A 15,514-nucleotide genomic window follows, 5' to 3' on the forward strand; every position below is an offset into this window, starting at 1 on the left:
GCGTTCCTTAGTGTCCCTGTGACTTGGTTTCTCCATCTGCACTTAGGACAGTCAGGGCATGTGCCCGTAAGGTGAATGAAACTATTTTCAGAACAAAGCTGGCACCAGGAGTTCTCAGGATGTTTGATAAATCATCGCTTCGCATTGTGAGTGACTGCCTGTGGGAGAATCAGGAGCCTGAGAAGAGCTGCTGGAGGCCAGAGTGTTCCCACGTGTATTGTCTGTATGGGACCCACATCCATGGAACTAGCTAGGGAGAAACTGTCCTGGTTAGGACCGAGCCAGGAACCTGTATTGTAACTCCAGCAGGAAGGCCACTAAAGGCATTGTGCCCAGAATGCGAAGTTCTCAAGCAAACACTTTCATTTTGGGGATTTTACCTTTAGGGCAGTTGTTCTTTAATTCTGTTTTCCAGTCATGTAGACTGTGCTTCCCCCGGTAATGAGAAAAGTAGTTACTTTGAACGATTAAACTATGGAGCCAGTCTCCGTGCTGCTGTTTTAATTCATTATGTGGTAAATAGGAGACTGGAAAAAAGGTTGCCAAACCTCCAAATACTCCTGGACTAGTCACCTAGGAAGACACACCCAGATTTGCCCCAGAACTCTTGGAAAACATCACAAGCTTTGGGTAAGTTCATCTCTGCTGCCGAGTGTCCAGGTGCTGGTGGGAGCAGAGGATTTAGGATTGAAGCCCTCTGGGTACTGATGTTACAATTGCTGACAAGCATCTCCTAGGACCCTTTTAAAACATGGTGTCTGTCTTTGAACTCTGAGTTTACTTTTATAGATCGTCCGTACTGACAATGGCACAAGGGTGCATGACTGACTGGTAATCCTCTCTCTTTTATGTTTCTTTCTCAGCTAGCCAATCCCTTTTTGCTTAATAATAATAAGCAAATCCTAAAGCTTTCCCTTTGGGATCTGGATATACTATATACGAGTCTTGTCAGCATGAAGGTCAAGCAAAGATGAATGTTGTCTCCCAGTATTGGAGGAGTACATGACACAAAGAGGTGGCCGATGGAGGTAAGGCTCTCAGGTCAGACTCCCCTGAATGGGAGGGGACAAGTGAGATGTATCAGACAAGTGGAGGAAAGGATTTTGCACCGATTTGCGTTTGGGACTCAGAGGAGTTCACTTTGCAGGCTGACCCAGCAGTCTCTTTGGGCAGAGGGATGGCTGAAGTTTAGGAACTTAGCTTTCTGGAGCTGATCCTGGCTCCCGCTGTGCTGTCTCACCTCAGGGGCTGCATTCCCAGTAGAGGAAATGTGGAAAGTGACTGAGGCCACATGAAAGGGTCCATGAATGAGGTCTAAATAGGCAAAGGACTAGACCCTGCAGCTGAGGCTGTGAAGCAAAGGCCCAAGGGTCAAGGGTGGTGATGGAGGTTGAGACCAAGAATCCGAGAGGTCTACAGATGCCAGCACAGGTGAGCTGAGGCTAAGTGAGCCAGGGGGCATCCTGTGCCCATGAAAAGGAAGACAGGGACATGTAAGTTTCACTAGTGAAATGCACACATGGTGCAGGTAACTTCACCAGGTGGACCAGGGAGACGAGAATCCTCCTTCCCTAGAAACCACCCAGAACACTGTGAGCAACTTAAGAATTTCACAAACCCCCCTTCCAACATCACCCAGGAGACTTGTAAACCACAATACACCTTCCCCACCTTGGAGGCAAGTAGGGAGGTTTGGTCGAAATCTGAGTGAGTGGGCATCCTCAACTAGACCAGTCACATGATTGATATCGAACACGCTTACCAGCTCAGCAATGATATCTGTGTGCTTTTTGTTCCTTTTCTATGCAGTCCTAAGAGAGGACAGTCACGATAAAGATCACATCAGCTAGAGAGAATAAATTAACCACAGTGCCCTTGTGGTCCAAGAAGCACTAGTGAATCTGTGATTCCCAGCTCACCATCCCCACAGGTCCTGCTCTGTCCACCCTCCAATCAGTCCATGTTAGGGGAGAATGGGGCATCCTTGCCTTTTCATCTCACTTAACTAGGACAACGTTTCATGTCCATAAATGGATCCCAACAGTGGGGCACAGAAGGAAGTGCAGACCAGACAGACACACAGAGCGGAGTAACTCATGAGAGCTGTCACTGAGCTGAGCAGGTCCGACTCGACTCTGTCATTGTCCTCTCCACGAGCAATGCCAGGTTCCAGTCTCCTTTAACAACACAGGCCCTGTTGTCCAGGGCCTGAGCGGTAGAGCTTGTCCTCAGAAAATGGTGTAGCCTCCTGTAGAGCTGGAGAAAATCATAAAAACACATTGGAGCCACTCTGCTTTCATAGCTTTCATAGCCTCCTGGGATCTCAGTGCTTTCTAGGATGGTTTCTTTGGGGCTTTGGTTCCTCCCCCAGTCCCTTCTGAGGGCATCCCAAGTTTACACCTCTCTCTTTGAATCCTCTACTGTACATCTATCTCTTCCCATCTAGCCCAAGCACATTTCCATTCTCGTAGGAGATCTAGCAGGCTGGGAGAGGGAGGGAGAAGGGCCTGTGTGCTGGAAGGGAGTGAGGGATTCTGTTGTCTTGGCAACATTCTTCTGCTCAACCTCAGGCATCAGCCCCTCTGAAGGTCCGGTCAGATGAGAAAGCACTTGTCTCCATCCCCCTCTCTTTCTGTGATCAGACATTGAGATTAACAAAAACCAAAACTGGTAACCAGGGTAACTGAAGCTTCATCAATCTGAAGGAAAAAAACCCAAACCAGAAAAAGCAGTAGAAACGAAACCATAGGATGTATTGTCTGAGGCTGCCCACAGACACCGGGTCCTGACTCCAATAAATGTGCTTGTTCCAAGTGTCCTGTGCACCGACATGTGCACATGTGGATACAGAGGAGCACTGCTTCCAGCCCAGTGCAGCACAGTGACTGAGACAAAAGGTACCTACAGGGGATGAGACAATGAGGAGGGAATGCAGGCCGACCCAGATCAAGCAAGACAAGAGGGGTAATGTACCTTTTCAGTAGTTATCTACAGGTTCTTTCACGGCTTATTTGAAATCTGCATTTCATTTCCACCCATTTGTGCAACTACTTATTGAGACCAAAGTCTATGATTATCACCTTCACCTGAAAGATGTTTTTTCTCGCTTGTGGTGGCAAAATATCCGTCACAAAATTTACCATGTTAAGCATGTTTAAATCAACATCGATCGTTTCCACCAGGAAGTTCACGCTGTTGTGTAACTTTGATATCGCCAGTATCATCCATCTTCAGAGTTTTCATCACCCGACCTATATTTTTGCACCCTTTAAATAAAAACCCCCAGTACCGCTTCCCCTCGGTCCCTGTAATCACTACGTGGGAGGAGGGGGCTGGGGGGGGGGGGGGGGGAGAAATGAGCCAAAAGCCAGACGACTTAGAGTCGCAGAAATCCAAGTTGGCGAGGAACCTAGGCAGCAATTTAAGAAAGGCAACTTGAAAGGTAGAAAGATATCCCAGTGCTGCGCATTTTCGGTGGGTCCCTAACACGAAGAAAGAAGCAATTTTAGCAAGGGTAGCCAAACGCGCGCATGCGTGAAAGAAAGGTCCTTTTTTTTTTTTCCACCCCCCCCCCCCCAAGAAAATCATTCCGAGTTTTTTCAAACTCGAAGGGCGGGGGTGGAGGTAGTACTAACGGGTACAGTGCGCAACACTGCCACCTACTGGTTAGAGAAACAGACTGACACACATGGCGAAGGAAAATCGATCTTTTCCGCTGTTCGACTGTAAAGAGCCCTGCAGATCGGAGCTGAGGGAACGAGGAGGAATGCAGCTGAGGGGCAGAGAAAGCTGTAGCACGGTCGATGTGGCTAGGCCTAACCGTCTTTGGCACAGTAGCTTTCCGTGGTTCCGCCCCGGAATTAAGTCAACAGAAGCAGGAAGTCCCGCCTCCGGAAATTCCGGAGTCCGGTAGGAGAAAGGCCGGTCTCAGGGGTTCCTTCCATTTGTAGGGTTTGAGCAGGATTGCGGCGGCTGAGTGAGGTATCCAGCAGTCTGTGTGCTCATCACTGAGGACTCCTTCCATACTGGTCCAAAGCCCCGAACACCTGTTATGCGGGTGCTATTCGTCGATTCCCGGGAGCTCCGACTGTCCCTTGGGCAACCGAGTCCGGATTCCCTGGTCATTGTTCTGCCCACTCCGGCCTGCGTACACGTTCTTCCCGTGGCACAGTTGCTGTAGTCCTGTCAGCCTCCAGGAGACAAACCGGCCACCCGGGTCATCTCCGTCTTTAGTGTAGTTCTTCCCAACCCGGGCATCCCGCTGTCCTCGGACCTCCCCTGTGCCCTGGACTTCTGGAGACCCTGCTCCCCTCGCTGGTGTGACTATCTAGCATTCTCCTCTCTCATCACCACAAACAGGACGCCCTGTTCTCCAGCTCCCTCCCTGGAATGCCTGTACAGCCACAGCTGTCAGCCCTTTTGAGAGCCACCAGTTTGAGGGCCACAGGGTTACTTCAGTGTAGATTGTGCTCCCCTCATCCCCACGTAATGAGAAAAGTTTTGTTTTTGAAAGATTAACGTATTGAGCCAATCTCAAGTGCTTTAAAAAAAAAAAATGTTTATTTATTTTTGAGAGACAGAGATAGAGCGCCAGCAGGGGAGGACCAGAGAGAGGGAGAAAAGGATTCCGAAGCAGTCTCCAGGTTCTGAGCTGTCAGCACAGAGCCCTAAAGCCCCATGCAGGACTCAAACACACAAACCTGAGATCATGACCTCAGCCCAAGTAAGAAGCTTAACTAACTGAGCCGCCTAGGCGCCCCAAGTGCTGCTCTTTTAATTGATTATGTGGTAAATAGGAGACTGGAAAAAAGGTTGCCAAACCTCCAAGATACTCCTGGACTGGTCACCTAGGAAGACACACCCGGGTTTGCCCCAGAACTCCTGGAAGACATCACAGGCTTTGGGTAAGTTCATCTCTGCTGCCTGAGTATCCTTAATAGTTACCAGGCACTGGTGGGAGCAGAAGACTTAGGATTGAAGCTCTCTGGGTACTGACGTTACAATTGCTGACAAGCATCTCCTAGGAACCTTTTAAAACATGGTGTCTGTCTTCGAACTCTGAGTTTATTTTTATGGATCGTCCCTGCTGACGATGGCACAAGGGTTCATGATTGGTAATCCTCTCTTTTATGTTTCTTTCTCAGCTAGCCAATCCCTTTTTGCTTAATAAAAATAAGAAACAAAAAAAGCAAATCCTAAAGCTTTCCCTTTGGGATCTGGATATACTATATACGAGTCTTGTCAGCATGAAGGTCAAGCAAAGATGAATGTTGTCTCCCAGTATTGGAGGAGTACATGACACAAAGAGGTGGCCGATGGAGGTAAGGCTCTCAGGTCAGACTCCCCTGAATGGGAGGGGACAAGTGAGATGTATCAGACAAGTGGAGGAAAGGATTTTGCACCGATTTGCGTTTGGGACTCAGAGGAGTTCACTTTGCAGGCTGACCCAGCAGTCTCTTTGGGCAGAGGGATGGCTGAAGTTTAGGAACTTAGCTTTCTGGAGCTGATCTTGGCTCCTGCTGTGCTGTGACCTCCCAGAGGCTGCATCCCCAGGTAAGGAAATGTGGAAAGTGAGTGACTCCCCATCAGGGGTTAATGAAGGAGGACTAAGCATGCAGCAGACTAGGTGACCCTGCAGCTGAGGCTGTGGAGCAACAGCCCTTCCCACAGAAGTGATGGACGTTGAGACCAAGAATCCAAGAGGTCTCCACATGCCAACACAGGTGAGCTGAGGCTGGGTCAGCCAGGAAGCAGCAGGTACTGGCCAAGAGGAGAGAGGAAAAAGCAGGTTTCACCAGCCACATGCAAGGTGGTGCAGGTCACTTCACCAGGTGGACCAGGGACACAAGAGTCCTCCTTCCCTCAGAAACCACCCGGGACACTGTGAGCAACATAAGGATTTCATACACCCCATCCCAGCACCACCCGGGGAGACTTGTAAGCCACACATACACCTTCCCCACTTGGAGGCAAGAAGGAAGGTGTGGTGGAAATCTGAGCGACTGAGCACTTCCTCAGCTAGACCAGTCACATGATTGATATCAAAGATGCTTAGCAGATCATCAATGAATTCAGTGGGGTTTTTGCTCCTTTTCTGTGTAGTCCTGAGAGTGAATAATCATGAAGATCACATCAGCCAGAGAGAATCAATTACCCACCGTGCCCTTGTGGTCTGAGGAGCACTGGTGAATCTGTGATCCCAGCTCACCATCCCCACAGGCCCCTGCTCTGTCCACCCTCCAATCAGTCCATGTTAGAGGAGGATGGGGCATCCTTGCCTTGTCCTCTCCTTTAACTAGGACAACGTTTCATGTCCCAGAAATGGACCCCCAAAGCAGAGCACAGAAGGAAGAGCAGACCAGACAGACACAGCGGAGTAACTCATAAGAGCTGTCACTGAGGTGAGCAGGTCCTTCTCAAGTCTGTCATGCCCTCCACGAGTGATGCCAGGCTCCATTCTCCTTTAACAACACAGGCCCCTTTTTCCAGGGCCTGAGCCATGCATAAAATGCTGTAGCATCCTTTAGGGCTGGAGAAAATCACAAACACATTAGAGCTACTCTGCTTTCATTGCTTCCGTAGCCTTCTGGGACCTCACTGTTGTGCAGGATGCTTTTTTGGGGGGCTGTGGTTCCTCCCCCAGTTCCTTCTGAAGGCATCTCAGGATTATACCTCTCTCCTTCCATCCTCTACGATACACCCATCCCTTCAGTCCTAGCCAAAGCACATTCCCATTCTGAAGTGAGATCTATCAGGCAGTGAGAGGGAGGGAGAAGGGGCTGTGTGCTGGAAGGGGGTGAGCCATTCTGTTGTCATGGCAACATTCTTCTGCAGCTCCTCACTGGGTCACTCAGTCTCAGGCGTCAGCTTGCCTGAAGGTCCAGGATAGATGGGAAAGCACTTGTCTCCCTCTCCTTGTCTTTTTGTGATGAGACGTTGAGATGATTTAAAAAGAGAAAAATGGTTACCAGGGTAACTGAAGCTTCATCCATCTGACTCAAGAGGAAAAAAGCCCAAGCCACAAAAGGGAGTAGAAACTAAACCACAGGATGTATCGTGGGAGGCCACCCATAGAGAAAGGGTCCTGACTGTCAGTAAATGTGCTTGTTACACACGCACACGTGGATACAGAGGAGCACTGCTTCCAGCCCAGAGCAGCACACTGACTGAGGCAATAGGTACCAAGGGGGAGACCTGATGAGACAATGAGGAGGGAATGCAGGCCAACCCAGATCAAGCAAGGCAAGAGGGGCAATGTACCTTTTCAGTAGTTATCTACCGGTTCTTTCACGGCTTATTTGAAATCCGCATTTCATTTCCACCTATTTGTGTAACTACTTATTTAGGACAAACTCTATCCTATGTCACCTGTGTCCTCTCCCTTTTGTGGTACTAAAACCGATCACATAAAATGTACCATGTTAAGCATGTTTAAATGAGCATCGATTGGTTCCATCAGGAAGTTCACACTGTTGTGCAACTATCGCCAGTATCATCCATTTCCAAAATTTTCATCATCCGACCTGTATCTTTGTACTCTTTAATTAAGAACCCCCCCCCCCCCCCGCCAGTACCGCTTCCCCTCCGCGCCTGGTAATCACTACGTGTGGAGAAAAGCCAAAAAGCAGACGACTTAGAGACGCAGACATCCAAGTTGGTGAAGAACCTCGGCAGCAGTTTAAGAAAAGCAAGTTGAAAGGTAGAAAGATTTTATGCCAGGGCTGCATGTTTTATTGGGTCCCTAACACGTAGAAAAAACCTATTTCCAGCCAGGGCAGCCAAAAGCGCGCATGCGTAAAAGGAAGGTCCTGTTTTTGTTTTGTTGTTGTTGTTGTTGTTGTTGTTGTTGTTGTTGTTTTAAAAAGAAGGCAGCTCTGAGTTTTTTCAAACTCGGAAGGCGGGGGAAGAGGTGGTCCGAACTGGTACAGTGCGCAACACTGCCACCTACTGGCCAGAGAAACGGAACGACACACATCACAAAGGAAAATCCATCGTTTCCTCTGTTCGCCTGTAAAGAGCCCTGCAGATCATAGCTGAGGTGGCAAAGAGGAATGCTGCTGAGGGGGAGCGAAGGCTGCGGTACAATCGAAGTGGCCCGGCCGAACGGTCTTCGGCACAATAGCCTTCTATGGTCCCGCCCCGGAACTAAGCCAACAGAAGCAGGAAGGCCCGCGTCCGGAAGTTCCGGCGCCCGGTAGAGGAAAAGGCAGGGCTTCGGGATGCGTTCCAATTGTGAGGGTCTGAGCCTGGTTCCGGCGACTGAGTGAGGTCCTTGCCAGTCTGTGTGCCCAGCTCTGAAGACGGTTTCCATACTCGTCCAAGGCCCCAAACCCCTGTTATCCGGCTGCTATTCCTCGATCCCCGGACTCTCAGACCGTCCTTTGGGCGAGGCGTGTCCGAATCCCCTGGTCATTGTTCTGCCCACTCCAGCCTGTGAACGTTGGTCCCAAGGCACAGTTGCTATCCTCCTCTCAGCCCTCCCTCCCCTGCTGCCTCCAGGCCTATCAAGGCCCTAGAAGACGAACCGGCCACCCCCGGTCCTCTCCGTCCTCAGGGTTGTTCTCCCCAACACGAATATCCAGCTGCCCGTGGACCTGCCTTGGACCCTGGACATCAGGAACCCCGCTCCCCTCCCTGGAGTCGCTGTCTAGCATTCCTCTCTCTCATCACCCCCAAAAGGCCTGTTCTCCAGCCCCCTCCCTCTACTGCGTCTACAGCCTAGGCATTAAGCCCTTTAGGGAACCCCCGGTTCCATGGCCACTAGGTCATGCCACATTCTATTAGGCCAGCTTAAGGGGCTATAAATTGTCCCGCGCAAAACAGGTCTTTGCTCCTTCCTCTCTCCTCTCCTGGTACACCCTAATAAAGACGAAATCCTGCAACCTCCTGACCTGTATCTTTTCTCTATCTGCAGTAACCTTCTAGTGCTCCATGACCCACGCTTCTCAAGAAGTTCAATGGTAATACGTTAAAAAGAAGAAGAAGAAGAAGAAGAAGAAGAAAAAAGAGCAGTTATCAGACAGGAACTCTCACCACTTCACAGCAACACCTGATCTGCACCTGTATCTCTGCTATCCCTGTGGAATAAAGGACCTTATCCTACCTGAGGCCAGGCCCTTCACCTGGATCCCATGCCCATCTTCTGGAGGAGGAGTAGGACTTTGCAATGATTCCAATGATCACCTATCCATTTATTTCTCCATCATTCTGTTATCTATGATACAAGAGGCAGTAAAACGTAAAGCCATCCCTTATCCCATATCTTTCTGAGACACTGCCACATCTCGCTTGCTGTAAACAGCAAGTCTTCCCTTGTTCTGTAACTTTTTTTTTTTTTTTTTTTTTTGCTAACTTCTCCAGTCCAGCTTCTATCAGCCTGCCCCCCAAATGAAAACAGCTGTCAAGGGCACCAGTGAATCCCTTTGACGATGTCCTCTCCTCAACCTACTGTACCTCTCAGATAGCTCTGGTACACTTAACAATTGCCTGGTTCTTGAAAATGTCCCTCCCTCCCTTTCTTCTAATTTGTATTTTGGCCTATTTGAAAATTTACTCTTTGGGTGATGTTCTCGCAACCCCAGTGGCCACTGTGCTCCTTGTCAGTGTTTATTGCTCACTCCCTATTCCACAGGGCTTTTAACAGGGCCCTTCCCATCTACACTCTCTCTGTGGGTTGTTTCATCCTTGGTGCCAGCACAGAGCACGGACACAACGGGACCTCCCACGTTCGTACCTCACGCATCAACCTGTCCCCTGAGATCCACATTTGTCTGTGTCTTTGCTGGATGACCAGAAGGGAGCAGACACTTAACATGTCCCAAGCACGCCTCTTCATGTGACGTGTTCCTTTGGTCTCCACTGCAACCCAGCACCACGTCCTCTGGATTCGATCTTCTGAAAACATCCTGTATCCATCCCGTTCTGTGCTCATCTACTGCTACTGTTTTCGTATCCAAATAAACTGCTCATCTCTTGTCTTCACGGCAGTAACTCTGGCCTACTCCCGTTCCTTGCACATGCTTCTTCCCTCCTTAGGACATTGGTGATCACAGTTGTCTCTGCCTGGAAGAGTCTCTCCCTGGATCCTTACATGGTGGGTTCCTTCTAACCTTCTGGTTTCTGCTCCATTATTGCCTCCTCAGAGAGGCTCTCCGTGACCACCTTGTGTAAAGTAGGTTGTTCCTGGCCTAGGACCTGGGTTATTTTCTTCCTAACAGCCCACTAATTTGCTTATTCCTTGGTTGGTTGGTTGGTTGGTTTGTATTCTCTCACTCCCCAGATAAGTGCTACGTGACCAGCTTGTACAAGAGCACCACACACCTATTAAGAGGGGCTCTCATTAATGTTATGGAATGCCGAATAAAAGGTCACCTGACACCTGTTGTTGCTTTGTTGTGGGTTACTGAAAGGGTATCACTGGGGCGGGGGAGGGTTCCTGGATAATCTCCCTTTAAACCCACAGGAACACGTGTGCCCCATGGTAACTCCTGCAGGTTTTGAGGTGTTTGTACTAATGACACACAAAAAACTTTCTTCTCAGTCGTTAAATTACTTCACTTGCTGCTTAAAATGAGATACCCATGATGAATGAGAGAAAGAAAGAGAAGAGGTTGGCCCATCATAAGGACACCTAGGGTGGGCAGCAGTGCTCTCAAGACTTCATCTAGTGAACTCGCAGGCTGCATAGCAGCAGGCGCGTTCCTTAGTGTCCCTGTGACTTGGTTTCTCCATCTGCACTTAGGACAGTCAGGGCATGTGCCCGTAAGGTGAATGAAACTATTTTCAGAACAAAGCTGGCACCAGGAGTTCTCAGGATGTTTGATAAATCATCGCTTCGCATTGTGAGTGACTGCCTGTGGGAGAATCAGGAGCCTGAGAAGAGCTGCTGGAGGCCAGAGTGTTCCCACGTGTATTGTCTGTATGGGACCCACATCCATGGAACTAGCTAGGGAGAAACTGTCCTGGTTAGGACCGAGCCAGGAACCTGTATTGTAACTCCAGCAGGAAGGCCACTAAAGGCATTGTGCCCAGAATGCGAAGTTCTCAAGCAAACACTTTCATTTTGGGGATTTTACCTTTAGGGCAGTTGTTCTTTAATTCTGTTTTCCAGTCATGTAGACTGTGCTTCCCCCGGTAATGAGAAAAGTAGTTACTTTGAACGATTAAACTATGGAGCCAGTCTCCGTGCTGCTGTTTTAATTCATTATGTGGTAAATAGGAGACTGGAAAAAAGGTTGCCAAACCTCCAAATACTCCTGGACTAGTCACCTAGGAAGACACACCCAGATTTGCCCCAGAACTCTTGGAAAACATCACAAGCTTTGGGTAAGTTCATCTCTGCTGCCGAGTGTCCAGGTGCTGGTGGGAGCAGAGGATTTAGGATTGAAGCCCTCTGGGTACTGATGTTACAATTGCTGACAAGCATCTCCTAGGACCCTTTTAAAACATGGTGTCTGTCTTTGAACTCTGAGTTTACTTTTATAGATCGTCCGTACTGACAATGGCACAAGGGTGCATGACTGACTGGTAATCCTCTCTCTTTTATGTTTCTTTCTCAGCTAGCCAATCCCTTTTTGCTTAATAATAATAAGCAAATCCTAAAGCTTTCCCTTTGGGATCTGGATATACTATATACGAGTCTTGTCAGCATGAAGGTCAAGCAAAGATGAATGTTGTCTCCCAGTATTGGAGGAGTACATGACACAAAGAGGTGGCCGATGGAGGTAAGGCTCTCAGGTCAGACTCCCCTGAATGGGAGGGGACAAGTGAGATGTATCAGACAAGTGGAGGAAAGGATTTTGCACCGATTTGCGTTTGGGACTCAGAGGAGTTCACTTTGCAGGCTGACCCAGCAGTCTCTTTGGGCAGAGGGATGGCTGAAGTTTAGGAACTTAGCTTTCTGGAGCTGATCCTGGCTCCCGCTGTGCTGTCTCACCTCAGGGGCTGCATTCCCAGTAGAGGAAATGTGGAAAGTGACTGAGGCCACATGAAAGGGTCCATGAATGAGGTCTAAATAGGCAAAGGACTAGACCCTGCAGCTGAGGCTGTGAAGCAAAGGCCCAAGGGTCAAGGGTGGTGATGGAGGTTGAGACCAAGAATCCGAGAGGTCTACAGATGCCAGCACAGGTGAGCTGAGGCTAAGTGAGCCAGGGGGCATCCTGTGCCCATGAAAAGGAAGACAGGGACATGTAAGTTTCACTAGTGAAATGCACACATGGTGCAGGTAACTTCACCAGGTGGACCAGGGAGACGAGAATCCTCCTTCCCTAGAAACCACCCAGAACACTGTGAGCAACTTAAGAATTTCACAAACCCCCCTTCCAACATCACCCAGGAGACTTGTAAACCACAATACACCTTCCCCACCTTGGAGGCAAGTAGGGAGGTTTGGTCGAAATCTGAGTGAGTGGGCATCCTCAACTAGACCAGTCACATGATTGATATCGAACACGCTTACCAGCTCAGCAATGATATCTGTGTGCTTTTTGTTCCTTTTCTATGCAGTCCTAAGAGAGGACAGTCACGATAAAGATCACATCAGCTAGAGAGAATAAATTAACCACAGTGCCCTTGTGGTCCAAGAAGCACTAGTGAATCTGTGATTCCCAGCTCACCATCCCCACAGGTCCTGCTCTGTCCACCCTCCAATCAGTCCATGTTAGGGGAGAATGGGGCATCCTTGCCTTTTCATCTCACTTAACTAGGACAACGTTTCATGTCCATAAATGGATCCCAACAGTGGGGCACAGAAGGAAGTGCAGACCAGACAGACACACAGAGCGGAGTAACTCATGAGAGCTGTCACTGAGCTGAGCAGGTCCGACTCGACTCTGTCATTGTCCTCTCCACGAGCAATGCCAGGTTCCAGTCTCCTTTAACAACACAGGCCCTGTTGTCCAGGGCCTGAGCGGTAGAGCTTGTCCTCAGAAAATGGTGTAGCCTCCTGTAGAGCTGGAGAAAATCATAAAAACACATTGGAGCCACTCTGCTTTCATAGCTTTCATAGCCTCCTGGGATCTCAGTGCTTTCTAGGATGGTTTCTTTGGGGCTTTGGTTCCTCCCCCAGTCCCTTCTGAGGGCATCCCAAGTTTACACCTCTCTCTTTGAATCCTCTACTGTACATCTATCTCTTCCCATCTAGCCCAAGCACATTTCCATTCTCGTAGGAGATCTAGCAGGCTGGGAGAGGGAGGGAGAAGGGCCTGTGTGCTGGAAGGGAGTGAGGGATTCTGTTGTCTTGGCAACATTCTTCTGCTCAACCTCAGGCATCAGCCCCTCTGAAGGTCCGGTCAGATGAGAAAGCACTTGTCTCCATCCCCCTCTCTTTCTGTGATCAGACATTGAGATTAACAAAAACCAAAACTGGTAACCAGGGTAACTGAAGCTTCATCAATCTGAAGGAAAAAAACCCAAACCAGAAAAAGCAGTAGAAACGAAACCATAGGATGTATTGTCTGAGGCTGCCCACAGACACCGGGTCCTGACTCCAATAAATGTGCTTGTTCCAAGTGTCCTGTGCACCGACATGTGCACATGTGGATACAGAGGAGCACTGCTTCCAGCCCAGTGCAGCACAGTGACTGAGACAAAAGGTACCTACAGGGGATGAGACAATGAGGAGGGAATGCAGGCCGACCCAGATCAAGCAAGACAAGAGGGGTAATGTACCTTTTCAGTAGTTATCTACAGGTTCTTTCACGGCTTATTTGAAATCTGCATTTCATTTCCACCCATTTGTGCAACTACTTATTGAGACCAAAGTCTATGATTATCACCTTCACCTGAAAGATGTTTTTTCTCGCTTGTGGTGGCAAAATATCCGTCACAAAATTTACCATGTTAAGCATGTTTAAATCAACATCGATCGTTTCCACCAGGAAGTTCACGCTGTTGTGTAACTTTGATATCGCCAGTATCATCCATCTTCAGAGTTTTCATCACCCGACCTATATTTTTGTACCCTTTAAATAAAAACCCCCAGTACCGCTTCCCCTCGGTCCCTGTAATCACTACGTGGGAGGAGGGGGCTGGGGGGGGGGGGGGGAATGAGCCAAAAGCCAGACGACTTAGAGTCGCAGAAATCCAAGTTGGCGAGGAACCTAGGCAGCAATTTAAGAAAGGCAACTTGAAAGGTAGAAAGATATCCCAGTGCTGCGCATTTTCGGTGGGTCCCTAACACGAAGAAAGAAGCAATTTTAGCAAGGGTAGCCAAACGCGCGCATGCGTGAAAGAAAGGTCCTTTTTTTTTTTTCCACCCCCCCCCCCCCAAGAAAATCATTCCGAGTTTTTTCAAACTCGAAGGGCGGGGGTGGAGGTAGTACTAACGGGTACAGTGCGCAACACTGCCACCTACTGGTTAGAGAAACAGACTGACACACATGGCGAAGGAAAATCGATCTTTTCCGCTGTTCGACTGTAAAGAGCCCTGCAGATCGGAGCTGAGGGAACGAGGAGGAATGCAGCTGAGGGGCAGAGAAAGCTGTAGCACGGTCGATGTGGCTAGGCCTAACCGTCTTTGGCACAGTAGCTTTCCGTGGTTCCGCCCCGGAATTAAGTCAACAGAAGCAGGAAGTCCCGCCTCCGGAAATTCCGGAGTCCGGTAGGAGAAAGGCCGGTCTCAGGGGTTCCTTCCATTTGTAGGGTTTGAGCAGGATTGCGGCGGCTGAGTGAGGTATCCAGCAGTCTGTGTGCTCATCACTGAGGACTCCTTCCATACTGGTCCAAAGCCCCGAACACCTGTTATGCGGGTGCTATTCGTCGATTCCCGGGAGCTCCGACTGTCCCTTGGGCAACCGAGTCCGGATTCCCTGGTCATTGTTCTGCCCACTCCGGCCTGCGTACACGTTCTTCCCGTGGCACAGTTGCTGTAGTCCTGTCAGCCTCCAGGAGACAAACCGGCCACCCGGGTCATCTCCGTCTTTAGTGTAGTTCTTCCCAACCCGGGCATCCCGCTGTCCTCGGACCTCCCCTGTGCCCTGGACTTCTGGAGACCCTGCTCCCCTCGCTGGTGTGACTATCTAGCATTCTCCTCTCTCATCACCACAAACAGGACGCCCTGTTCTCCAGCTCCCTCCCTGGAATGCCTGTACAGCCACAGCTGTCAGCCCTTTTGAGAGCCACCAGTTTGAGGGCCACAGGGTTACTTCAGTGTAGATTGTGCTCCCCTCATCCCCACGTAATGAGAAAAGTTTTGTTTTTGAAAGATTAACGTATTGAGCCAATCTCAAGTGCTTTAAAAAAAAAATGTTTATTTATTTTTGAGAGACAGAGATAGAGCGCCAGCAGGGGAGGACCAGAGAGAGGGAGAAAAGGATTCCGAAGCAGTCTCCAGGTTCTGAGCTGTCAGCACAGAGCCCTAAAGCCCCATGCAGGACTCAAACACACAAACCTGAGATCATGACCTCAGCCCAAGTAAGAAGCTTAACTAACTGAGCCGCCTAGGCGCCCCAAGTGCTGCTCTTTTAATTGATTATGTGGTAAATAGGAGACTGGAAAAAAGGTTGCCAAACCTCCA

The 15,514-nt window shown here is 49.3% G+C and overlaps 1 long non-coding RNA gene across 3 annotated transcripts; it reads left to right on the plus strand.

Annotated features, from left to right (window-relative positions):
- The first annotated feature begins 5,115 nt into the window (after window positions 1–5,115).
- LOC122476977 lies at window positions 5,116–10,377 on the plus strand. Of its 3 annotated transcripts, none has more exons than XR_006295634.1 (3): window positions 5,116–6,401; window positions 7,550–7,699; window positions 7,866–10,377. It is a non-coding gene; the product is annotated as an uncharacterized LOC122476977 (long non-coding RNA). The 3 variants fall into 3 exon arrangements; XR_006295633.1 differs by lacking the exon at window positions 5,116–6,401 and adding an exon at window positions 6,747–7,178; XR_006295632.1 differs by lacking the exon at window positions 5,116–6,401 and having other exon boundaries at window positions 6,745–7,699.
- The last annotated feature ends 5,137 nt before the right edge of the window (window positions 10,378–15,514 follow it).

This window comes from Prionailurus bengalensis, chromosome X (assembly GCF_016509475.1).
Source record: "Prionailurus bengalensis isolate Pbe53 chromosome X, Fcat_Pben_1.1_paternal_pri, whole genome shotgun sequence".
Classification (NCBI taxonomy): Eukaryota; Metazoa; Chordata; class Mammalia; order Carnivora; family Felidae; genus Prionailurus; species Prionailurus bengalensis.